Source organism: Otolemur garnettii, unplaced genomic scaffold (assembly GCF_000181295.1).
Source record: "Otolemur garnettii isolate 467f Iridium unplaced genomic scaffold, OtoGar3 scaffold00006, whole genome shotgun sequence".
Taxonomy (NCBI): Eukaryota; Metazoa; Chordata; class Mammalia; order Primates; family Galagidae; genus Otolemur; species Otolemur garnettii.
This window is the reverse complement of record NW_003852401.1, coordinates 17,350,807-17,377,995: the sequence shown is the minus strand read 5'-3', so window position 1 is coordinate 17,377,995 and position 27,189 is coordinate 17,350,807. Positions and strand designations below refer to the sequence as shown.

Sequence of the window (27,189 nt, the reverse complement as noted above, 5' to 3'; positions counted from 1 at the left end):
GCTCATGCCTATAATCCTAGCCCTCTGGGAGTCTGAGCGGGGAGGATCTCTTGAAGTCAGGAGTTTCAGACCAGCCTGAGCCATGAGCAAGAGCTGTCTCTAATAAAAATAGGAAAAATTAGATGGACATAGAGCTGCACACCTGTAGTCCTAGCTACTTGGGGGTGGCTGAAGCAGGAGGATCACTTAAGCCTAGGAATTTGAGGTTGTGAACTGGGCTGATGCCACAGTACTTTTTTCTTAAGAGACAGAGCAACAATATGACCTCCTCCCAAAACAAAAGAATAGCATTTATTTATTTGAATACAATAAAATTTGTAACGGTAAAAAAAAAATTATCCTGTAGAAAACTGTTCTCAGAAAATTATTCTGTTTTCTCTAGAAAACACGAGGGCTTGTGATGTTTGACAGCCAAGAGCTGCTCCAATATCATATCTTCTTGACTATCACAGCTTCCCAATCTTTCAGTGCTTGATCCCTCCTTAGGATTCCAGACTGACACGTTCTGCCTCCTGCCCGTCTACCTATCTGAACTTCCAGATATTATTTCTTCTTCTTCTTCTCTATTTTAGTCTGTGTTAGTCTGTTTTAAACCTCATAAATGGTAGAGCCTCCATAGTTAACCCTCTCCTTACATTGACCACCTCCATAAACTGAGCTCATTTTCATAGACTGGACATGCACCAAACTGGACAACCAACCTTGAGTTGACCGCCTCTGTATGTTCACCTATTTGTTACTGCCCCCTGGGTGGTCAACTCACAAGGTTCTACAAAGACGTGTTCACATTTCTGCTTGTAAGAGTAGTCAAACCCCAACAGTTCAAAAATAAATAATCCAACAGGAAATAGGAAAACTACATGAAGAGTTCCTTTATTGAAGAGGATGTACAGGTGGCAAGTCAGAACATGAAAAGATGTTCAACATTAACAGACATCAGATAGATGCAAATTAAAATTAGGACATATTACGACATTTATCAGAACGGCTAAAATGTGACTATGCCAAATGCTGGCAGGGAAACCGAGCAGTGGCGTCACTCTTCCACTGCTGGTGGGTCTGTAAACTGGGACAGCCACACTGGAAAACAGGTTTTCAAGCTCTTATAAAACTAAAATATGTGGTTGTTAAAGAATCTAACAATTGTGGTTTTGCACATTTGTCCCAGAGAAAGTATAGCCATACAAGAATGTATGTAAAATGTTTATAGTAATCTCATTTATAGCATTCGAAAACTGGAATCTGCTCAGTTATCTTTCAATATTTAAATAGTCAAATAGTGGCACATACATGCAATGGAATACCACTCAACAAGAAAAGGGAAAAACCACTAATACGTGTGACAATTTGTATGAATCTCCAGAAAATGATGCTTAGCAAAAAAGCCAATCTCAAAAGGTAGGATTCCACTTATATGTCATTTTTGAAATGATAAAATTTTAGAAATGCACAACAGATTAGTGATTGCCAGGGGTTAGGGATGGGGTGGAGGCAGCAAAATGGAAGGGAGGTGGGTGCAACTATAAAAAAGCAACAGAAGGAATCTTCGTAGCGTTGGAACTATTAGGGTCTGGCCTGTGGGGGGAGGACAAGTGAATCTACAAAGCTGATAAAATGCACAGAGTTTAATATAGACCAAAATGATCACAAGTAGCTCTGGGGAAATCTGAAAGAGATTTATGTTGTATCTCAATTCCAATATCTTGGTTGTGATATTATAGTTTTGCAAAATATCACCATTGTGCAATTCTGGGCAAAGTGTACAAGGACTGTCTCTATCTTGTATTTTACAACTGTATGGGAATGTAAAATGGTCTCAATAAAAGTTCCAATTAAATTTTAAAAATAAAAGCTATTCATTACCACTCCCCCAGATTGGCTCCTTTTCCCTCCCTGTATTTCTACATATACTGAATAAAATTAATTCCAATTGCCTAAAGTAGAATCTGGGAATCATTCCATGTACCTCCCCTTTCTTCTGTCTCTATATTGATCATTCATGTTTGCTAAATATAATATTTTCATATTCATTTTATTGGAGTATTAGGCTGCTTGGGAGAGACTGAATGGCTTAAAACACAGAAATTTCCTCCTAGTTCTGGAGGTTAGGACATCCAAGTTCAATACGGCAGCTTCACTCCCATGGCTATGGGCCAGAGCTTGCTTCCAGAGTTCCCGGAGGCTCCACCCTTATACCTCTGCAGGCTTGTCCTGCCCCCAAGGCTCTGGGCAGAGGCTTTTCAGCCTGTGGAACTGAGGAAGTAGCCTTGATGACTTCCAAATCAGCCTCAACATCATTGTCCCCTCTTTTGGAAGAGCAGTGCTTGTTTGTAGCCAAATAGCTCTATTGACTTGTCCAGTTAAATCTAACAAGCCCATAGCCTTTCTTCATTTTTTCCTATCTTCTTCCTTTTCAAGTTAAACTGACAGTGCTTTGGCTGGTATAATCCTAGACGCTCTTTGTGAAGTGATGGTCCAGCCACATTTTTGGTGTTCTCTCCAGAGCATACTCTATAATGTTTTGCAATATGAGTAGGCTAAAAATGTTACAAATCGTTAAGTTCTGGTTCCTTTTTGCTTAACAATTTGTTCTTCAATTCATCTGTCTCTCCTGACATTTTACTATAAGCAGTCAGAGGGAGTCAAATCACTCTTTCAAAATTTGTCTTAGAAATCTCCTTAGATAAATATCCATTTTCTTTGCTCACAAGTTCTACCTCTCAAAAAACACTAAAACACAAAATGCAAGTTGGTGGCAGAGTGTTTTCTTATGACTGTAGGATGTCAGCCCTTGACTTCTTGCTGGGTGTTGGCCAGAGGCCACTCTCCACATCTAGGGACGACACTGAGGCTCGAGGATGTCAGAGTCACCCACCACCTGGTCCTCACAATAGACCCCCTCACAATACAGCAACTTACTTCATTGTGACCAACAGGAAAGTAAGAAGGGGTCTGCTAACAAGACGTAGCCTTATGTTAATATGTTACATCCCCATGGGATTGTCACTAATCCTATTCAAGTAACCTTCCACATGATCTTAAATCCACCTTCTAAAACAAAGAGATAGGACTTAGCTTCCCAATTTCAAATCTAGACCTTTACCACCATTGTTTTAGCTCAGACAATAGATTCCTACTGATATTTCTGCCTTTATTCTTGACCTCCTTCCATGACCCTGTCTTTATAATTTGGCTGATATGTGGCCAATTCTTTATCATTTTCTCTTATTTATTTTTTTAGCTGGGGCTGGGTTTGAACCCACCAACTCTGGTATATGGGGCCAGCACCCTACTCCTTTGAGTCACAGGCACCACCCAATTCTTTATCATTTTATAAGATGTCTGAAGTGTCAACCCCTCCAGAAAGCCAGATCAAATAAAAATTATTTCCTCCCCTACACTACTGTCATTGGGTACTTCTCCATTATATCAAATTACCACACTGTGTTAAAATAATGTGTTTACATGTCTCTTCCCATCTACAATTATATCTTGAAGGTAGAAAATGCATAACTTTCTGCTTTGTGCAATTAATGCCTAATATAATATGTGACACACTGTAGTTTCTTAATAAGAAATGTGAACCAAACTATTAAACTAAACTAAAATAGTATAAGTGTGCTATCGAGGTATAATTTTTCTAAACCATCCACATTTTACAATGTAGTGTTTTTCACACCTGACTATACTAACAAAACCTAAAATTGAATCAAAGATATTAAAAAGTTCTTGTGCAACATAAAGACCCTGTATGTATTTAAGTAACTCTTTAATAAAAATAACTTTAGAGCTCAGAAATTTCAGGGAAAGAAAAATAAATAGTAAAATAATTTAAAAGGAGATGAAAATGTTAAATAAGACTCAAAATAATCAAGAAGTTTGCAACAATTCTTGCCTCCCAAAGAAAGGAATGCTCACCCAAAGATAAAAAAAAATCTTATACTAGTCAGTCTTCTTCTATTAACAAAATGATCAAAATGATTATTAAGAAGTTTGTTTAATTTACTTTTTTAGAGACAGAGCCTCGCTCAATCTCCCAGGGTGTAATCAGCTGCATGATCACAGCTACTGTACCTTCAAACTGTATCCCACTTCAGCTGCCTCAGGTGATAGAATCACAGCTCATACCCCATACCCGGCTAATTTTTTCTTTTTATTATTAATTTTTCTACAGTTATGATCTTATTATGTTGGCCAGGCTAGACTTAAACTCCTGGCCTCAAGCCATCCTCCTGCCTTGGCCTCCCAAAGTGCTGAGTGTATAGATGTGAGCCACTACACCCAGCCAGCAGTTTAACACAAAACTTGAATGCATAAATGAGAAGGAAGAAAATAGTATTTATTAAATATTTAGGTATCAAATATAAGAAGGCAATTATATCATTTCTATATCACCTTAAGGCAATTATATCATTTTAATATCTTTAAAACATTTTTGATAATAATTTGTAAATTCATTTTATGGCTGATATAAGTTCCTCAGGATTTTCTAGCTAGTAAATGATGGAAAATACTTCAAACCCAAGAAGGTCCAATTTCAAAGCCATAATCTTCCTACTTCCTCATGCTGCAAGAATACCTAGAAAATGCCCTAGATTTCAATTCATTACCAGAAACATCACTCCCTGGAATATCAGGAGGAAAGAGTAGTAATAAACAACAGCAGGCTGGAAGTTGAGGCTGTACATCCATGGGAAGCTGGGATTATTTGCATTGTGCTCTGTTTGATTTAGTTCCCTGCCAAATGTCATGCCAAAGCCTTGACACAACAGAGATTTGTGCCTGGAGCCATTCATTCCCTGTCTGGCGGTGCACATCAGCTGGCTTGTTTTCCTGGGATATTCTAAAGTCCTATCAGTCTCTGCACAGGGACTGAAAATGACTGTAAAAAATTATATAAAAAACAGGGTCAAGAAAAATCTAGGCGAATGTTTCAATTTTAGTGTCTCAGAAAATTATCCACATATGCATTGCCTTCATAGCACGCTTTGTTTTTTCTTATAAGAGTAACATGGCAGAATCCACACAGTTTGTTTGAGCCAAATGAAAAATACACAGATGTATAAGGTATTACCCCAAATATTATATTTATGTGAAATAGAACAGGTCTAAATACTGATACCATATTGATCCACATGTTCTGCATCATCACAAATCAGTGCTCAACTTTTCTTTAAATATAAAACTACTGTAACACATAGAAAAGTAAAGAATGCTGTTTCGACAATTCATGGGTGGGGTTGAGAGGACAGTGAATAGGGGAGCTGATCTGGAGAAGCTGTCGAGAAATGTCATCAGGCATTCTGAATTTATTCAACATGTAAACACCTCCAGCAGATGGACATCATACCTCTTCTCATTACCTAGTCCTGAAGCTCACTAAACTCCTTATGTGCTAGTTTAAGCAACGTTTCAGTAATCTTTCCTCACTACATCCTCCCGGCAGGACGGGTAATTAATAGCTCCTCTAAGTGACATTCATTCTGCAGCTTCATCCTTTCCCACCGCTGTGCTTCAGACTCTTAGTTTCCTTGCTCCTTATTCATAGGTTTCCATGTGGCTTTAGTCATCTTACACATTTTCTTTCCAACTCTATTAGGATTCAATTGCTACATTCCATGATCATTAATAACGTTTAACAGTAGCATTCCAGTTTAAAATAGTCACCCCCTGTTGACCTTGAAGTATCACTTTTCCCTTTCATGTAGCACATTTTTTTACCCCTTTCTGAGCATTGTGTGTTTATTTCCCTGATGGCTTCCCCTTTTCAAATTGATTATAATTACAAATTGATTTCTCTATTTTGTCTCCCCCAAAGTAAATACATTTCGGTAGCTCTTACATGATAATTTAACTCTCACATATCCTATTTCAATAATTTTATCTGAGGGTTCATTAAAGATATTTTAAAAATTGTCTTCTAATTTTTTTTAAGTTTCATATTCAAAGGGCAACTTTGAATAGTTTTGCTGCTTTATTTTACTTGCCAGGGTGTTAATGTGAACAATTCTTTGGACATATTTTGTATTTAAGACTTTCTGTCCCCCAGTAATGACATGTATTTGATAATCATATTTCTGATTCTGATGTTTTCTATTATATTTTGCTGGATGGAAAGGTACATTTCATATATATGAACATGGAATACAATGCCACATTTCTAAGCACGCAAGAGTAAAGTAATTATTATTGTAACTTTTTTGTAGTTTATTCACAGAGAAAATTTGAGATAGTATATACCTTTGTCCAAGGCACATCCTGCTATGGTCTCAGGACAGGAACCTAATGAAAAAAGAAAAAAAAAAAATTATAATAATGAACAAATTGAGAAATACCAATATATAAAATTAAGTAAGAATATGGGTAAACCTCAACTTTTGATCATAATGTATATCTGCCCATTAACTTCGAAAACCAGTCCAATTTTATGTATTTTTTTACTAATGCTCATTAAGACTAAAACTAGGATTTAAATATCCTTTTCACACTTCTCAATTTGAACTCCGAAAGATCTTTATTCATTTCTGTCTTAAAATAAATATTCTTCCCAGAAATACAAAGATAAATAATATACACAGATGTCTATCAAATGCAAAAACTCAGACTGATGACTTTTCAAAACTTCTATTTGAATTTTCAGCTTCAAAATGGAAAGATGAAGAAATAGGTTAAGTAGTTTTTATGGTAATAAAAGCCTAATAATGTTTGTTCATCAAGAAATGGCAACGAAGCCCTAATTAAACTTAACAGAGGATCATCTTCACAGTACTAATATTTTAAAAATTTCAGGCAATGAATCTAGAATGAATACAGTAATAGATTTAAATATGTACAAATGAACTTGGGCTCTTTAAAAATCAAAAGAGGAAATAGAATCACGTATGCCTGAACTAAAGCCCAATATTTCTATTCTTCCTTTTTCTATTTTATTATTCTATTAGATGCAATGCCACATTTCCAAATATGTTCAGAGACCCACCCACCTAAAGGCACAGATCTAAATCTGAGAGCTAACACTGCAAATGTGATTATGCTAATTACAAGAACTTCAATTAAATGTTGAATAAAAAGAAACATTCGCTTTGTTCAAATTTTTGGCATTCTAGCTGTCTAAAATTTCCAGATATGGGGGGGGGGAAAGAGAAAATCTATTTCATTTGTGATTTCTACAAGTATTTTGGAGCAAGAGTTTTACTGTGAATGATAAATAGCATTTATAAAGAAAAGGAAAATAATTTTATTTCTTATGAAATGTTCACACACTCAGAATGTTATTTTTTGAAGGCACCTGGGAGGATAATCAAGTAATCTGGGGATTCAAACTAAGATTTCAGGGGTTCTCATTGCTATATGGAAGCCTCAGGATTTCTTGGGCAATGGAAGAAACCAAGCTGGTCTGGACACAGCATACACATATGCACCCCCACCCCACATATAACCACTCTAGGTCAACTTCTTTACTTAGTGTCCAAAACTATAATTTCATCCCTCCTGGATTTGAATCCTAGCTCCTTGGATTACTGAATCAGCTCTGATTTTGGAATACTTACATAACCTTCTCTGAGACTCAAATTATCACTTATAATGAAGTTGTTATAAAGATTAAGTTATCACAAATAAATTGGGACATAGTAAGTAGCTAATAGACATTTAGCTATTAAAAACTATAAAACACTTAAAAATGTAAAATAGTTCTCTAAAACATTCCATTATTTTAAACATGCATGCCTTATTCATAACTTATTTCTACTCTACTGTCCATCTCTCAGTGTGAAAACCTTCATTTCTGCTTTTTCTTTTACCAATTATAATTATGTGAAAAATAATTGAGAAATAGAAGTACGGATGACAAATTTTATTCGTGAATTTAGCATCAGAGAAATCACAGGAAGAATTTAAAAAGCAGAGTCTTGGTTGGGGGGGAGGGCAAGGCATTTTAGATGGTACCTAACAGTGGTAATTCTATGTTCTGTGTCTACCTGAGTTCTGGCATGACTAGAAGGATGGAAAGTCTCCTTAAATGACAAGGACATACTTAAAGTTTCTCATATGTCAAACAAGAATCCAATTTTCTAAGTAGAAGTATATGGTGAAGAGACTCTATAAACCTCTAAGCATTACTAGAGGGGTATAAGCCCCCTAGCATTACTTCTAGGGTATAATGACTTTATCACAGAAAGACATGGCACCAACACAGAGATGAAACTGGCAAATAGACTGCAACTTCTACATCTCCTTGGCCACTAGGAACAGAACCAGGATATTATAATTTAGATGAAGGTTATGTGATCTGATTTTTCTGATAGAGACATGTACCTCTAAATGGAAATAAGTTATAGAAAGAAGGTAGGAGGAGACATTTATTTTGTAAAGATTGGTTTCATTGAATGGAGAATAGGCTAAAATTAGGAGGAAATGAGACAACAGAAATGAACAGAATAATAAAAACAAAGAAGGGGAAAAAAATAAAACATTCTCAATGAGAAAATGCTAAATGTCAAACAGAAAGGGTAGACAATATATTTGGTAAGCTATGTTTGATTAGAAACTATTTATCCGGAGTTGGTAGGATCAGTTGGCCACACGATTTTATTGTTTTAATTCAGTGATTCTCTACTGGGGATGACTTACCTCCCACCACCACTCCCCTTCCTGACACTTTTAACAACTTCTAGAGATAGTTTTGATTGTCACAACTGGAGGTGGGTATTGCTGACATTTAGTGGGTAGGTACCAGGGATGTTAAGCAGCTAATAAAACACAGGACCGCCCCTCACAAGAAAGAAATATCCAGCCTAAGGCATCAACTGTGTGCTGAGACTGACAAAACCTTCCTGATTTAGCCAGGGAAGTTTCTTTCTCAGATCACAAGATCACATCATTTGCATAGAGTGAATCTTCTAGGTAAAGGAAGATGAACCTTGGTCAAGGGGCCTGATGGAGGATATTTTAGTTGCTAGCGTCCTACTGAAATACTGACCCTCTAGCACTTTATGCAGCTACAGATTACACACCAGGTTTTCAGATCCTAGTTGCCAAGACTTTTACACTGTGCCAACTTGGACCCTGTGGGTAATTGTAATCCTGCTCCTTTTCCCAAATATTTTACAAGGTTAGAAAATATTTGAGTGTATTACAGTACTGCCCTGGAATCCAAACACTCTAGAACTTGAACAACTTGGAATGCAAACAAAAAATTCAAGCAAATTTTGCCTGAAATCGAAATACGGCTTAGGAATTCCAACGCCCAGCTGGTTGTTCCTGCGAGTTTTCCTACCTACATTTCCCCAGCACTGGGCCACCCACCCACCCATACACTTTGTCCTTCAGTTCATTGTCTGAAGCTGAAATAAAAGCACCTCATGTGATGTTTGTGGCTAATGCTATGCTTTTGCCCCCAGTTGTTTTTTAAATATATAATAATAACTAAGTGTATTCTCCATAGATCATAAGAAGTGTAGCGAGGAAAATCAGAGTCAGAGGAAAGCTGTTGGAGCTACAATTGAAGTTAAGAAGGATCTAATCACTAAGCATGAAAGAGGTACATGTGGCGTCCCTACTATGCTCGGGATGCCTAAATCCACTATTAGTACGAGTTTGAAAAATAAAGAAGCTACTAAAGCAGCTCACGTGGCAAAAGGGGTTAGGACGCTGACCTCTAGATCAAAACATAAAGAAAAGATGGAAAAACTCCTCTTGGTGTGGATTAATGAAAATCAGCTGGCTGGCGATGTGATTTCTGAGATGACTTGTGAGAAAGCCAAAGTCCTCCCCGATAATTTACGGAAGGGCACGCCTGACACTAGTGCTCAAAAGGAGGAGTTTAAAGCCAGTAGAGTCTCGAGAACTTTAAGAAAAGGACAGGGACCCATAGCGTCGTCGTGCCTGTCGAGGCTGCCTGTTCTAATTTGGAAGCAGCAAAGTTTGTAAAGGAGTTTAAGGAGTTTGTAAACAGTGAAGGATATGCTTCCAACCAAGTGTTCAATTCTGATGAAACAGGCCTTTCTATTTTTAGGTTTTTATATTTTTTATTTTATTAATTTACATTTTTATTCACATATTATTTGTGAATATTTTACCTTAAAATCCAGCGTATGTCCTGTTAAAGTCATTTTTAAAAATTTGAGTTTCTGGGACCCAGGAATGGATTAATCCAGTTTCTACTATTTTAAAGGCAAAAATTATCTTGGAAGTCAAATGATTTGGAACTCAAATAGAGTTCTAAGAACAGATCAAATTCAGATTTCAATGTATCACTCGGATTTTAGTTTTATTCTTTTAAGAAACACGAAATTCAAAGCTAGACATTATCCTCTATGATATAATTTATGTGACAAATCATTTATCGTTATTAAAAATGTTATTTTATATCATAATTCAATAGATTACAACCAAAATCATTTTTAAGGAAAATAGGGTGATTTAATCTTACTATTTTTAGCTTATACCAAAATAAAAGCCAAATTACTATAAGAAAGTAGTACCTTTTGATATATTTCTATTGGTATTTCTATAAAAATATATTACATATAGTGACTTACTGTTACCAAGGTAAACTAGTGTGTAATTTTGCCCTATTCTCATTGTGATGGCTTGAGAACGATGGATTACTATCACAAGACTCTGAGCATTCACCTGTAAAATATGAATGTTTTGCGAATACTGATTTATTGGAATTTACAACCTAAAAAATAGGCCATGTTTTTGATTGCCTCTAAGGATCTTCTCTGCAGAGTCCAAATATCTGAGGAGAAAAAATAATTCCTTAAAACAGTTTGTTACTTACATATAGATTTCTACAACTAACCAATATACTGGGAGAGGAAGGAGGAAAGGACAAAAGCTTTTTGTTGTTGTTGTCATAGGTATTATGATTTAAAACAGAGGGGCATACGTAGATCCTAACTGGAAATGGCCAAATATGCACAGCAAAGCGGAGTGTTCTGTGTTTTGACTACAATAAAAGATGTTCTCACAAAAGGAGATCTCAGTCGACAATTCACTGTGACAGATCAGTATTTTACTCCAAAATAAATAATCACCATATGGTTTAAGCCCCTTATGCCCAATAGGAATGCCATAGAGTTGGTCAAGAATTTGATATTTCTCCTGTCCTTACTGATTGTTAGTACTTAATGAATTTAACCATATATTATATCCAGAGATACTCATGAAGTCAATATTATATGTCATGCCTTATAAATATTGCTTTAATGTAATGCAATGAATAGTTATTAACACAAGCATAAGTCCATGCATATAGAAGCTGCATTTTTAAAGAAGTGTTTATTTCACATAGCTTATTCATAGTATGTAGTACAGAATAATTGTCTGTCATTTAAGGTCAAAATTGCATGTCTCCATTTCCTAACTGTAATGGAACTATCTATGTCACATAGTCGAAGTTTGTAAGCATAATCCATTGAACTTATTATAGAAGACTTTCTCCAGCCTATATCATTTCTCCCTGTCAAAGCTGTCAGGAGAACAAAAGGGTAGGCAGCAGAGTTACTGCCCATTATCCTATTACATGTGAAGTCTTCAAATGACACTGTTTCAGGATCTTGGAAGAACTTTTGACTTCATTTTAATTTCCCTACCAATGTGTGTCCCAGTTTTAAGGGCATAGATACACTGATGCATGATTAGTTTCAATAGCCACAATATATTCCAATGAAGAATGATATATATGTATGTATATATAAAATCATCCTATATATATCCTTTTTATATATAAAATCATCCTTCCCTAACCCTACACACACACACACACACACACACACACATATATATGGTGGAAACTGAATTTAAGACATCAAATACAGCTATTATTATTAAATCAAATTTCTTTGTATCTGCTTGATGTAAAAACCAAATGTGCTTCTGAGCATAATTTAAAACAAGCTAGGCATGGTGGCTTTTGCCTATAATCTACACTACTTGTGAGGCTAAGGTGGGAGATTTGCTTGAGCCCAGGAGTTTAAAGCTACAGTGAGTTTTTATTATGCCCCTACATTCCAATCCAGGCAACAGAGATCCTATCTATAATAAAAGAAAATTCAAAACAAATTCATACAGTGTGCAACATATTTTACACTTATAAAAGATGACAGATATCATAATAAATAGGTAAGCATCATAAATTGTATTTGTATCAAATTTTAAGAATGAACCAGAAATTTTCGTTGGTATTATGGGACAAACCGAGTGCTTTTGGAGATAGATTCTTTAAAAAGATTATTAATTTAAAATACCTGCCATTTGATCCTACAATTCCTTTATTTGGTATATATCCAGAAGACTAAAAATCACATTACAACAAAGATATTTGTACCAGAATGTTTATGGCAACCCAATTCATAATTTCTAGGTCATGGAAGAAGCCCTAGTACCCATCAACCCACAAATGGATCAATAAATTGTGGTATATGTATACCATGGAACATTATGCAGCCCTAAAGAAAGATGGAGACTTTACCTCCTTCATGTTTACGTGGGTGGAGCTGGAAAATGTTCTTCTTAGCAAAGTATCTCAAGAATGGAAGAAAAAATATCCAATGTACTCAGCCTTATTATGAAACTAATTTATAGCTTTCATACGAAAGCTATAACCTAAGTGTAGCCTAAGAATATGGGGAGGGGAGAGGGGGGAGGAGAAGGGGAAGGAGAAGGGAGGGGTGGATGGGTAGAGGGAAGGTGACTAGTGGGATCACCTCTATGGTTTATCTTACAAGGGTACAAGTGAATTTTTCTAAAAGTAGAATTTAAATGTCTTAACACAATAACTAAGAAAATGACATGAAGGCTATGTTAACCAGTTTGATGAAAATATCTCAAATTGTATATGAAAACACCACACTATAGCCCATGCTTGCATTAATGTACACAGCTATAATTTAATAAAAAAATAAATAAATAAAAGAAATTAAAAAAAATAATAATAAAATAGTCTCATTAGGGTGGGCCCTAACTCAATGCAACTGGTGTCCTTCAAAGAAGAGATCAGGATACAGAAACACACAAAGGACCATGTGAAGATACAAAGAGAAGAAGGTCTACAAGCCGGGACAAAAGGCCCTTAGAAGAAATTAGCTTTGTTTTCATCTGGATTTGAACTTTCACTTCCAGAAAATAAATGAGAGATTAAAAGGAAAAAAAAAATTCTTTTATTTAAGGCATCCAGCGTGCAATACTTTCTTACGGTAGTCCTAGCAAACTAAAACAATTGGCAATTTCCAAATTTAAGGTTTAGTTCTATATAAAAACATGACAGTGGCTCAGCACCTGTTGCTCAGCGGCTAGGGCTCTCGCCACATACACCAAGCTGGTGAGTTCAAACCCAGCCAGGGCCTGCCAAACAACAATGACAACTACAACCAAAAAATAGCTGGGCATTGTGGCAGGCCCCTGTAGCCCCAGCTAGCTACTTGGGAGCCTGAGGCAAGAAAGTCACTTAAGCCCAAGAGTTTGAGGTTGCTGTGAGCTGTGATGCAACAGCACTCTACAAGGGTGACATAGTGAGACTCTGTCTCAAAAATAAATAAATAAATAAATATAAATAGAAACACAACAGAGGTAAATCTTACTGTGAGTGTTCTCCACTTTTTGCATTTAATATTCATCTTCTCTCTAATGGGCTTCCTGTATAATCAACGCTCCCTGAAATTCCCCAGCTCAAAGGATTGCTCTTGAATGGACATAAACTTCTCTTTCCTGCCTCTACAAACATAATCTCAAAACAATATTTTGACCTGAATTATTGCACAGGCTTTAATTATTGACAATAGCTTAGTATATATCTATCTGTGAGGATATGTGTCTAAAAAAAGCAAATATGTGTCTACAAATAGTAAATATAATATCTTTTTTACATAGCTGGTCTTTTGTGTACTTTGTTTTGTTGTGATAGTAATGAGCAGGTGTGATAAACGGCCATCTTCCCTCATTGCTGGTGACAGTATAAATTGGAAAGCAATTTGCCAGCATGTATCAAAGTCTTAAAAGTATTTGTTCCCTTTTATCCAAGTATTTCATTTCTGGGAATATCTCAAAAGGATACCTTCACAGAAGCTGACAAAAATTTATGTACATCTGATAAAGTATTTTAGTATTATTTATATCATCTCCATCCCTCCAAAAAAATAAGCTAAATGTCTTATAATAGATTAGATAAATTATGGCACTCCCATAGCACACAGGAAATAGTATGCTTTTATTTGTGCATCATGTTTCAAAGACAATTTAATGGCACAAAAATAAGAAGGGAATTTTATCATTTTAAGTGAAAAGATAAAGATATAAAAGGATTCTATTGTATAAAATTAAATTTGCCCCCCAAATCAGGAACTCCCTTTACTTTGCTAGTTTGTTTTTCCTATTCCTCTCCCCAAACAAATATTTCCTTTTATAAGTCAGAGAGAAAAATATCCAGAATTAAGAAGCAGTTATGAGTCAAGCAACTATTTTAATCAAGTCCTCCACCCTCTTACGAGAGACAGGGAGAAAGAGGTTCCCCACAGTTACGATCTGTGAATACAACCTTGTAACTGCTTCTCTCTTGGAGTCACCTGCTTCTATTATATTCAATTGATTGACAGTGATGACATCCAATTATTCATACATCTTTTCTTTCTCATTTGGAGGATCAAAAGGTAATCTTTAATTCCCTAGCAAAGCTATCACAATGAATCTGACAAGGCTCGGCACCTGTGGCTCAAGCGGCTAAGGCGCCAGCCACATACACCTAAGGTGGCAGGTTTGAATCCAGCCCGGGCCCACCAAACAACAATAATGGCTGCAACCAAAACATAGCCGGGTGTTGTGGTGGGCACCTGTGGTCCCAGCTACTTGGGAGGCTGAGATAGGAGACTTGCTTGAGCCCAGGAGTTGGAGGTTGCTGTGAGCTGTGATGCCACAGCACTCTACCCAGGGGGACAGCTTGAGGCTCTGTCTCAGAAAAAAAACAAAGAATCTGACAAGACATGAGGAATAAAAGAATATTCCATGGTCTGTTCCATTCCACTGTTATGAGATATATACATTGCTGTATTGGAATGGGACAGTCTACACCTTATATGCCATGATCTCTAAGGGAGGGTTTAGCAAATTCATAGTTTCAGAAATTAAGAACACATTGTAAATGGCATATGGTCATAAACGCTAACTTATTCTGATGTAGGAAGACTGATGCCAGGGCGCCTGGAACATCTTGCCACTCCATTATTTTTATAAACTGTGAAAAGACAGGTGAAGGGCCTTTTTGGTATAGTGTGCACAGATAAAAATTTGTAAGAAAATATATAAAAATGTTTTTGGTGGTTATTTCTTAGCAATTTTCTTTAATCTTTCTTGTAAAAACTATTTCTCCAAGGAACTTACATTTCCTTTACAAGTTACATCCATGTCTTATTCCATAGGAGGAAGACGCAAGGCTCCTGTTCTACAAGCACGAGAAATGTGCTGGACCCACCTGGCAAATGGACCCTGACTCTGCCTTTGCACTGAGGTCTGCTTTGGCCAAGCCACAGTCCCCAGGATGAGATACTGACAATACTAAAGACATCAGGAGTTAGGACTACGAACCAAGTTACAATGTACCCCTCAGGAGCAACCTTGACTCATCATATGCTATTTGGGTCTTTATGATAATTAAACACTTGAAAATTGACTTTCATCTTACTTTCCTAAAGAACTTCTCATCTAAATTCAGTTTTTATAAATGTAGAATATTTGGGGCTGGGACATACATATTTAGACATACATATGTCAAGAATTATTACCCTACCTAAACAAGACTGCACTTGGGAAAGCATACATTTCTTTTGGCACAGTGGACAGAATAATGACTCGGGGTGACCGTCTTATAGTTCAGGCTCCCATTCTGTCATTTATTAACCTGTAGTTCTTGAGCAAATCATTCGTCCTCATTGGGAATGATACTTGTCTGACTAATCTCACAGTGAATATCATCAAGTTCATCAATGAACTAAAGCCACCAACCAGAATAGTGTGTGTACTCGTAAAATGTTCTTTATATGAACGACTAGTTCTGGTCATCAGGCAATGAACTCCGTAGCTGGAAGGAGCCTTTATAATTTTGAATATTTTGCAAACATTCATACAAGAGTATGATTTTCTTAAAAAGAGTCTAAGTAAATACTAAGTACTATAGTATGTCAAACTTTAACAGATTTTTTTTTTTGTTTGTTTCAGTTTTGTGAACATATTGTGATTCTGGCAGTCCTCAAGAAGGATTAATCATGATAGCCTTTCTTTGCCTTATTCATGATAACATCTCATAAACATCTGATCTTTGAAAATAAAATCAGAATCAATAACAACTAAAAACCAATAGTGGAATTAATGAGAAGCAATGGCAACAGAAACATTATGTTGGGTTTGCATATCATTAGTAGAATGCAGCATTAGCTTATCAAGAGGAGGCAGGAGAGAAGAAGCAGGTCTCTCTTTCTGACAACTGGACTTGAGCACTAGTCTGGAGGACTGAATGTTCCATTATCATCAGTCAATAACAGACATTTATGTATCTGTCACCCCACAAGATCAGCTACTAATTACCTTAATAATAGAATCTCATTTTCTCTTGTCTTTTTAATTTTAACCACAGATAGTTTCATCCATGAAGGTCACTTGCTTTATGGCACTGTTAACACAGACATATCACCATTAATACTTGAGTTAAAATATTTCTATAAAGCTAAAGAATTATTTTTTTCTGAATTTTAATCCATGGTCTTTGAAAAGGAGGATGAAGTCCTAAATTCTGGTTTGTCAGAAGCTTTCAGGCCTTCGGCAAGTCATTTAACTTTTTTGACTTCATTTTATTCACCATATAATAAAATAATTAGATTTGCAATCTAATGAATCACTCATATCTGAATTTTTGGTGATTCTATACCTAAACTTTTTTTCCCCCACAGGAATAATGATTGTATAGGAGGTTCATGCTGCATCCAGAAGCAAGAATTTTCAAATTGATCTCTTGGCTTCAACTTTACCTTCATGGGCAGGGAGGGCGCAGAGATGGTGAGCTAGAAGCAGCCACCACTCACCACTCTTTTTATTTTATTTTATTTTTTTCAGTTTTTGGCTGGGGCTGGGTTTGAATCCAACACCTCCGGCATACGGGACCAGGACCCTACTCCTTTGAGCCACAGTCGCTACCCAGAGTCCCACTTTATCACCCTCAGTAGAGTGCCATGGCATCACAGTTCACAGCAACCTCCAACTCCTGGGCTTAAGCGATTATCTTGCCACAGCCTCCTGAGTAGCTGGGACCACAGGCACCCCCCACAACACCCAGCTGGGTTCAAACCCTTCATCCTCATTATATGGGACTGGCACCCTACCCACTGAGGCACAGGCACCGCCCCCACTCACCACTCTCAAGGAGGGGATTGAAGGTGGCAGGGAGAGGTTCACCCATGGATAGGCCAGACAGAGAAAGCATTTTGAATCATCAGAAAGTGACTAGGCACACATGACATGGGGGAGAGGGAGGCAGGGGGATCCACCCGCCAGGACTGGAAAGCACCTGGGAGAAGCATCCACACATGGGAAAAGGTCGGGGAGAGATTGCTCAGGCTCTGCACTCCTCAGTGGACACTGTAACCTGCGCTGCAAGGGGGCTTCCCCACCACAACGGCCTCCCAGCTCAGCAGGGAGCTGCTTGGAAACAGTGCAGCACCACTGCCTTGGAGGGCAGGCACAATGCGTTCACCAACTTATAGCCCCAGGTTTCTGCAATATTAACTCTTCTGCTCATACATACTCTCAGCCCCAGAGTCAGCCCCAGTCAACACAGGGTGTGACTCCACTGCAACCACCTCCCCATTAACCCTGCCAGTAAAAGATGGCACTGTCATATTCACAATGACTGGATTCTGTACAGTGGCCCCCCATGCCCTTAACCAGCCACCTCTTGGGGATCCAAGCCGAGGAGAAGCCTAGCAGCCCTCAACATCAGTGGCTGACATCTTGTCACCTCAGTAACACTGCCACTGCCACCTGAGTAGTACACAGCAGCTCCCACCATTAGACCTGGGCAGAAGGAAAGTATCATCCACTGTGACTGCCAAGCAAGTCGCCATGCATCTCCCTGGCTCTGCCAGTGACAGGTGGCTCAGTGAGCTGTCAACCACTGGTGGTGGCCCTACAATTCACCCAGGCACTAAACAAAACTTTCAAACTGTCCAGGCATTTGCCAGGGTCCTGCACTTCACACCCTACCTGCCAAGGTCACAAGGCCCATTCCACTGTTGGATGCTTCAGTGACTCATCCAGGCTCCAGCCAAGGTCAGGCCACCCACCTCTGTGGAGGGAGACTTGTTGAGCACTACTTTTGAGAACTGAATGTTCCATCATCATCAATGGACCTCTGCTTGAGCTTCTAGCAGCAGCCTGGGACCAACCCACTTAAATAAATTAATATCCTCCAATACTGGCTTAAATAGTAACAACCAGAGGTAAGGGTAAGATGCAGGAGAACAGCTGTATTATAGGCTCTCAGTGAATCCATCTTCCCCTATGAGTCAGTCCTCCAGAGTAGAGCACAGAAATGCTATTTAGGGATTTTTTTTCTCTAAGTAGAGATTTCCCAGCAAAGAGAATAGGCACACCACAAACCTACCAGCATTGACCTGAGCAAAGAGGATTCAGATGAGAAAATATCTATCACCAAAAGAATTTTGGTAACATTAAAAAATAACTTGAGTCAATACTTCCAAAGGGTCACAAAGATCCACAACAATGGACCCCAAGTGAAAAGGAATTGCCAAAATGTCAGAAATGGAATTCATAAAATGGATTACAAACAAGATGAATGGAAATGAAGAGAAATTTGAAAATGAACACAAAGGCGCCAAGGAAATATTTCAGTACATAAATGAAAAATATGAAAAACGCAATAAAGCACTAGATAAAAGAATATATAAAAGAACTTAAAGAAATCACAGAGTCATTTAGAGAATTATACAGTACAAGAGAAAACTTCAATAGATAAGAAAAAAAATCAAAATTATGCCATTTATCATTTTAGAATATAAGGGAATAAAACTGGAAATCAGCTCCAAGAGAAACAATAAATTCTACCTAGTCATGGAAATAAACATATTGCTGAACAATTCTTGGATCAAAGAAAATGAAATTAGGATGAAAATCGAAAGATTCCTTTGAACAACTAAGGGGACATAAGCTTTCGAAATCTATGTGCATCAGAAAAAGCAGTCCTAGGGGGAAAGTTCATAGTATTAAATGCCTATATCAAGAAGAATCACTTTGGATAATGACTTAATAAAAATAAATAAATAAAGAAGAATCACTAACAACCTAATGTCACATCTCAAAATGTGAAAAGAAGGGGCGGGAGGGAGGAAGGGAGGGGGTGGGTCAATAAAGGGAGGGTTGGTAGGGGGACCACACCTATGCAGCATATTGCAAGTACAAGTTGGATCTATCAAGTGTAGAGCATGTCTTAATCCTATAACTGGGTAAATGAGGTGAAGGCTATGTTGTTTAGTAGGATGTAAGCATTCCAATTTGTACAAAAAGTCAATACATTGAATCCCATAATGGCATAAATGTATTTATGATCTATGTACAAATGACTTAATAAAAAAAAAGAACTAGAAAAAGAACAAACCAAACCCAAACCCAGCAGAAGAAATAATAATAAAAAAAGAACTCAGAGAAGTAAAATGGAAACAAACAACAACAAAAAATAATAGAAAAGATCAGTGAAATAAAAAGTTTTTTTTGGAAAGGTAAAATTGATTGGTCACCTGCCAGATAACCAGAAATAGTACAGAATGGAGTCAGTCTCAAATCAGAAATGAGAAAGGAGACATTACAACATGAATAGTACAAAAATACAAATATTATCCATGAATATTACAGAAACTTCCATGCAAATAAATTAGAAAATGAAGAAGAAATGGATAAATTCCCCAAATCACACAACCTTCAAGCCTGAATCAGGAAGAAATTGAAATTCTGAACAAACTGATAATGCACATTCATTTAAAGCAGTAACAACAAAAATCTCCCAGCTAAAACAAGTTCTAGACTAGACTGATGCACAGAAGAATTCTACCAGACCTACAAAGAAAATCGGTACTTATGCCACAACATCAATATAGAAGAAATCCTTCAGAACTCATTTTATAAAGCCAGTGTCACCTTGATGCTAAAGCCATAATGGTACACAACAAAAATAAGAAAACGACTGACAAATATTCCTTACAAACATAAATGCAAAAATCCTCAACAAAATACTGGTGAACTGAATTCAGCAGCATATCAAGTGAGTTTTAACCCAAGGATGGTTCAACATATACAAATCAATAAATGTGATCCATCACAGATACAGAAGTAAAAACAAACACCATATGATCATCTCAATAGATGCAGAAAAGGTACACAGTAAAATCCAGCATCCTTCATGATTAAAACCCTCAACAAACCAGGCATAGAAGGAATAGACCTCAAAATGATAAAAGCCATATATGACAAAGCCACAGGAATCATCGTGTTAAATGGGGAAAAGTTGAAATCGTTCCCCCTAAAACCTGGAACAAGACAAGGCTCTCCATTTCTATTCAACATAGTACTGGTAAGTCCTAGCCAGAGCAGTCAGGTGGGAGAGAGAAATAAATGGCACTGATAGTGGAAAAAAGGAGGTCAAGTTATCCCTGTTTACTGAGGGTAAGATCTTGCATCTAGAAAATCCTAAGCACCCCAGCAAAAGACTCCTAGAATTGACAAATAATTCTAGCAAAGTTCAGGATACAAAAGAATGCAATGTAAACAACAAGCTAAACATCAAATCAAAACTCAATATCATTTACAATAGCTACAAAGAAAATAAAATACCTAGCAATATACTTAACCAAAGAGGTTAAAGATCTCTACAAGGAGAGCTATAAAAATCTGATGAAATAAATCACAGATGACAAAACCAGTCAAAAAACAATCTTTGCTCATGGAATGGTAGAATCAACATTATTTAAATGCCCATATTGCCCACTGGGAGTTACAGATACAACACAATTTTCATCAAAATAATCTCTTATATCACAGAACTAGAAAAAATAATCCCAACCTTCATTGGTAAACAAAAAAGACCCAAATAGCCAAAATAATCTTAGGAAAATACTGATTTTTTGCCTCAGGCATCACTTTACCTGTCTTAATTTACACTATTTAATTTACCTGCCTTAAATTACACTACAAAGCTATCATAACCAAACAGCATGGCACTGATATAAACCCATATGGCTATGACAAACTGATCTTTAATAAAGCAGACAACAACATACACTTGGAAAGCAAGCCTTGTTCAATAAATAAGGGTGGAGAAATTGGATAGCCACGTGTAGAAAATGAAACAGGACCCTTATCTTTCATCACACACAAAAAATAATTCAAGATGAATAAAAGACCTAAAAGTCAAATACAAAACTATGAACCAACCCCCCAAAATAGCCAAAAGACATGAACATAATTTTTCAAAAGAAAATAGAAAAATGTCCTCTAAACATAGGAAAGAATGTTCATCACTAATCATCAGGGAAATGCAAATTAAAATTACAATGAGATATCACCCTACCCTTACCAGGATGGACATTATTAAAAAGTCACAACAGTAGAAACTGGCACAGACTCAGAAAGAAAAGAATGCTTTCCTATGCTGTCGGTGGCACTACAAATCAGTACAACTTCTAATTGGAAAACAGTATGGAGATTCCTCCAAGAAACAAATGTAGACCTACCACGTGATCCAGCAATCACACAACTGCGTATCTCCCCAGAAGAAAATAAGTCGCTTAATCAAAAAGACATCTGTTCTTGAACCTTTATCACAGCATGATTCACAATCACAAACCTGTGGAATTGAGCTAAGTGCACATCATTTGATATGAAAAATGGGTGTACTATTTTGTATAATTGTGTGTGTGCGAGTGATAGAGTACTACTCATCTATAAAAAGGAATAAAATGTGTTTTGTAGCAACTCCAGCGACAGAACTGGAGACCATCATCCTAAGTGTAATATCTGAGGAACGGAAAAACACCACATGTACTCTCCACTAATTGGAAGCTAATTGGTGGACACACACAGGTACAAAGAGATGTAAAAATAATTGGAAATCAAGGAGAGAGAGAGGAGAAAAAGGGGAGGGGTTAAATCTTACCTATTGGGTACAGTGAACACTATTCATGTGTGTTCAAAACACATGAACACCAAAAGCCCCAACTTAGGTATCATAAAAGGTATCCATGTAACAAAAACATTTGCACTCTCTTAATATTTTGAAATTAAAGAGAAAAAATATCCTAATAACCCCTCCAAAAACAACAGTTATGGTAGTCTAGCAACGTTTAAGCCAGAAATAAAGAAATGTGAGACCATATATTTTTTTCTTTTATTTATTTATACATAAAGAAATATTTTTCAGACTTGTATTTTCTAAAGTTTAAAGTCAGTGCTCCTACAGATTGTCCACTGTATAATGGCAGAATTCCTTTCAGAAACATAAATTGGTGCCCCCATCAGTGTGTATAGCTCTTGGCCAAATTTCTCATTCCTTGAAATGTTTTTCATTGCAAGAGTACAACAGGGTTGTCACTTTGAACTCCAAAACCTAGCTCTTCTGTAACATAATAAACTATTCTAAACAAAAAGCAAAAACTTACAATATAATAAAATTATCTTTTTTCAGTCTATCTCCATTCTACCTGTTCATGTCACTCTCTCACTAATGTCCTAAAACACATCACCCATGTCACTGTTTTCAACTTTATCTCATGGCACATTTGAACCTATAGTTAAACTTTCACAGCACACTTAAATTATGTTGATCCAAAAGAAGTAAAGAAATGTATATATATACTTACTGTGCTTTTAACTTTTTTCAAAAATAATTTAATTAATGATCTTTAAAATTGTCATAGCACACCTAAGATCCTCTCTTAGTGGAGGCACCTCAGTGAGCCACGGCACACTGGTTGAAAATCACTGACCTAGATTAATATTTAAACCCCTTGGTATAGGCATTTAGCAAAGCAAGTGGCCCCTGCCTTGGTCAGCAGTCTCACCTCTCCCCATTTAGCCCTATTTGCTCCAAGAAAACCAAACCAAAAGGAAAAAGCAAGCAAACAAACAAACAAACCATTTTCTGTTCCCTAAATATACTATGTGCTCTTTCATTCGATTTTTCACATTCTGTTCCCTTTTCCTGGAATTCTATGTTCTTGCTTCTCCTTGTATCTAAAGCTCTACACATGCTGAGTCTTCAGCACTCACTTCATACCATGCCCCCATCTGTCCTTCTTCCAGGCTTAGTTTTATATATACATTAATAACCTTTATTGCTCCTGTCTTACCCTGTGTAGGATAACCTTGTATGAAATTGTTATTTACTGCTGTATCTCTTCCAAAGGACGTGTAAGTTCCTAGACATAATAAAGCTTGCTTTTTGATTTCTCTTACTTGACACCTAGCCTAATGCTTCACACATGTTAGGCACCCAGAAAAATGTTGTTGAATGGATAGATGAAAGAACAAGGAACATGATGAATGGTGTAATTTATAAATAGTTTTTTTATATGTGCTGAATCTAATGTACTTCCTTCTACCTCACAACAGGTGGATGAACACACTAGTTTAATAAATAATAAAGATGGTGACTTTCACTGGACTTTTCCCTTTCTTTAAAATTACTTTTTTCCCAAAATTTTAAGTTGAAAACAAAAAGGAGGATCAATATAGCCTTGTAAAATACCATTTATATTCTTTCCCCAACAACTTCTCACTTCCACTTCATAGCACACCAGACAGCAGCGCTCACTCGTTAACTAGATAATAGCCAGCTAATTTTATGCACACATTTTCTAAATAGTCAGTACACACTTTCTCCCATCATCTGGGTTGAAAGGCCTAAATTCGGGGAATCAATTTTCTAGTCATTCTCTAAAAATACTTTTAAACGGAGCATTCATGTGAAGATAGTCTTGGCATTACTGAAGAGTAATTTTATAAAAATCTAAGTTGCCACTACAAGTTCACATTTTGAAACAGATACTCTATCATGGCTAGCCTGGAAAATAGTAGAAACACTGGAACCACCAAAAGTACAAAACTGGAAACGCTCTTATTCTCGACCTCAGATCTTATTCTACAAATCGAGATAATCACAATCGATTTCTTTTTGTAATATTGTAAGTCTAGAAGACTTATTTGGGGAGGAAAAAACTCACAAACACTTGGTACCACTTGAAATGCATACATTGTAAATTTCTGTAAAAGGAAATAGAATACCATTGAGGGTAAAAAGAAAAATCACACTCTACCAAGGGTAACAAAGTGCCCTAAAAAATAAACAATAAATAAATATAAAGTAAAAGAAAGGAATAATATTAATGTTTTCTCCCATGCAACAATAATTCTTAAGGGCTATTTCTAAAAGTACAGATGTTTGTTTTAGGCTCTATATATCTGTTACATAGTCAAATGATATGTTTTTCTCATTACAGGAGAGGTGCATTTGGTATATTTCTTTTTTAACAAGTTTTTAAAGTAAGGATATTCTACAATACGGTGAGAAAAAATTTTCAATTTCTCTCTTGCATGAAATATCTGAGCTAATAATTTAACTAGAAGAAGGAGACTCTTTTCATTAGACTTTCCCTTTCAACAACAGCTTTGTTAGCCTACTGAGTCATGACGAGTAATCCTTTATGTGCTAGGGTACGCTGTTCTTCCTGATGAACTAACAAATTAAAATGTAATGTGAAACGGTGGCAATGAGAATACTGAGGAATAGCCGCTGATGTGGGAAGGAATCTATAATTAAACCAAGATGTACATTTTAATTATAATTTCATCAAACTGATATACAGAAGAAAATGCTATGACTAAAGAGAAATCCAGGGAAACTATTACAGAATCCAGAGCCCGAGAGCTATGGCACTTGTCTCCTCCACCTTCCGCAGCTGGGCCTCTCCTCCAAAGCCTTATTTTACTACATTTTGCCAAATGTTAGGAATGATCAAATGATTTTTCCCACCCTCAAGTTAAGAGAATTATTCATCTGTTTTCTCTCTCTCTCTTTTTATTTTGGACATTTGGTCTGCTAAAAAGTAAAATGAACCACAGTACTTATCAGCTCAATTTATACAGATGGGATATTGAAGGCAACTGCCAGATACGAAAGCCATAGGTTAGCTACAAATCCATTCATGATTTTAAATAGTGGGGGAAAAACTCTTGGTGAATCTGTGACAATGCTGAACAATAAATGTAGAAGTCACAACATCAGATCACGTAATTTGCATTAATATGTCATCAAACAGATTTACAGACAGCTAAAAGAGTGCAAATGGTTTCCCATAAGATGATCAAAGTCATATTTACTGTTCATATATTTAAAAGTAAAATATCTCATTATTCGTTGACACATAACGCATTTAGTTTTAAGAGTCATATTCTGAAAAAGAGCAGAATCTAACATGCTTAGAAAACACTCAAACTCCAAAGCAATCATACATCAGAGAAATAGAATATATTTGGAGTTTATAGAATATATTATGGAAAAATTTTTAAATGTATACTGAGGAAAAATTTTAAGGACATAATTTTCATTTAAGCTTGCAAACTTTTCATGTTTTCTTTGATGTCAATAAATTTTCAACCATAATATCTACAATTATATTTAAGGAAGATGATTTAAGTTCTAGTATCACATACTAGAATTACAATTCATTTTACTACTTTCCAGGTTACCATTATACAAATTTTCTTCCAAAGCTACCGTGTTTCCCCCAAAATAAGACCTACTCAAAAAATAAGCCCTAGCAGGATTTCTATGCATTTGTTAAATATAAGCCCTACCCCGATAATAAAACCTAGTGATGGCCATGGCTATGCAGATACGCTATGTAGCCACACCATGCATTTTGGCTCAGAGAGGAAGACATCCCCTGAAAATAAGCTGTAGTGTGTCTTGAGAAAAAATAAATATAAGACAGTGTCTTATTTATGGGGGAAACACGTAGGTAAAATTTTCATAAGGAAGTTCTGAAGTCAGACCTATTGAACCATCACGACACATATTATTTTAAGAATTCTTAATTAGCAGATCAGTGACCTAACAGACCACATCAATTCATTCCAAGCACTGTAAAATATTGGCTCATTTTCTGAAGAAAATTTCAGTCTCAAAATATATTTCCCATGCATATAACTACTTTTTAAAAAATATATATATATGTGCATATCTACCTTTTCTCTCTCAAATGTTTTCACAAGTTGCATATGGTTTGAGCAGGGCTCGGTGTGTGCAGGGTTTGGGTGACTATAACTACTTTCACCAATGTAATTTAGGGAAAAGTTTGTTTTGGCAAAGAAACTCTAGTCCAACCTAGCTAGAATCTTTAGAAAACAATGAGAAAAAATATCCCACGTTACAAGTAGGAGCCAAAGTGAGAAATAACATTTTTGTTGTTTCTGCTCATATTAATATCAAATAATATTTTAAGTAACAAAAAGCTTTTATATGATAGTAAATGTAGAAAAAATAAAAGAAATAGAAAATTATCAGGCAATGCAATAGTAAGTGTTGCAGGCAAGATTCACTGAGGGATGCTAAAATAATTGGATAATTCATATAATCTCTGAACATCTTTCTCAATATATTTATTAGTTACAAAAGGAAAAGAGTAAATTTACCATGGACAGACCCAGTACCAACTATTTCCCCAGAGATAAAATATCAGGGGGGTCCATGATATTGATATATGATTCACTTCGGATGCATTACGTCTATAGGATACTTCCCAAAATTTATAATCTCAGCTTTATCCATACAAAAACATCACATAAGTGAGAGTCATTCTAGAAAGTACTTGACCAAGATAAAATATTTCAAGGCCATGAAAAACACGTAAAGATTTAGTAACTGTCACAGATTAACATAAACTAAAAAGAGAACAATGAAACATAATCTGACATTCTAGTTTGGATCCTGGAACAGGAAGATGATACTTGTGGAACAACTAGTGAAACCCCAATTATGTTTGCATATTACTTAATACTGCTGCACCGTGGTGAGTTGTACAACTACACAAAGAAATTTCACTAAGACTATGTCAGTTGATCACATTAGGGGAAGCT

The 27,189-nt window shown here is 36.3% G+C and overlaps 1 protein-coding gene across 13 annotated transcripts in view; it reads right to left on the bottom strand.

Moving 5' to 3' along the window:
• The window catches only part of PTPRD (protein tyrosine phosphatase, receptor type D), a 2,156,277-nt gene that overhangs the window by 1,347,516 nt on the left and 781,572 nt on the right, over positions 1–27,189 (bottom strand). For all 13 annotated transcript variants that reach the window (XM_023508432.1, XM_023508444.1, XM_012813956.2 and 10 more), the window contains one exon: positions 6,241–6,282. The gene's annotated coding sequence lies outside the window, so the exon portion shown is untranslated. The remainder of the gene's footprint in view (positions 1–6,240; positions 6,283–27,189) is intronic.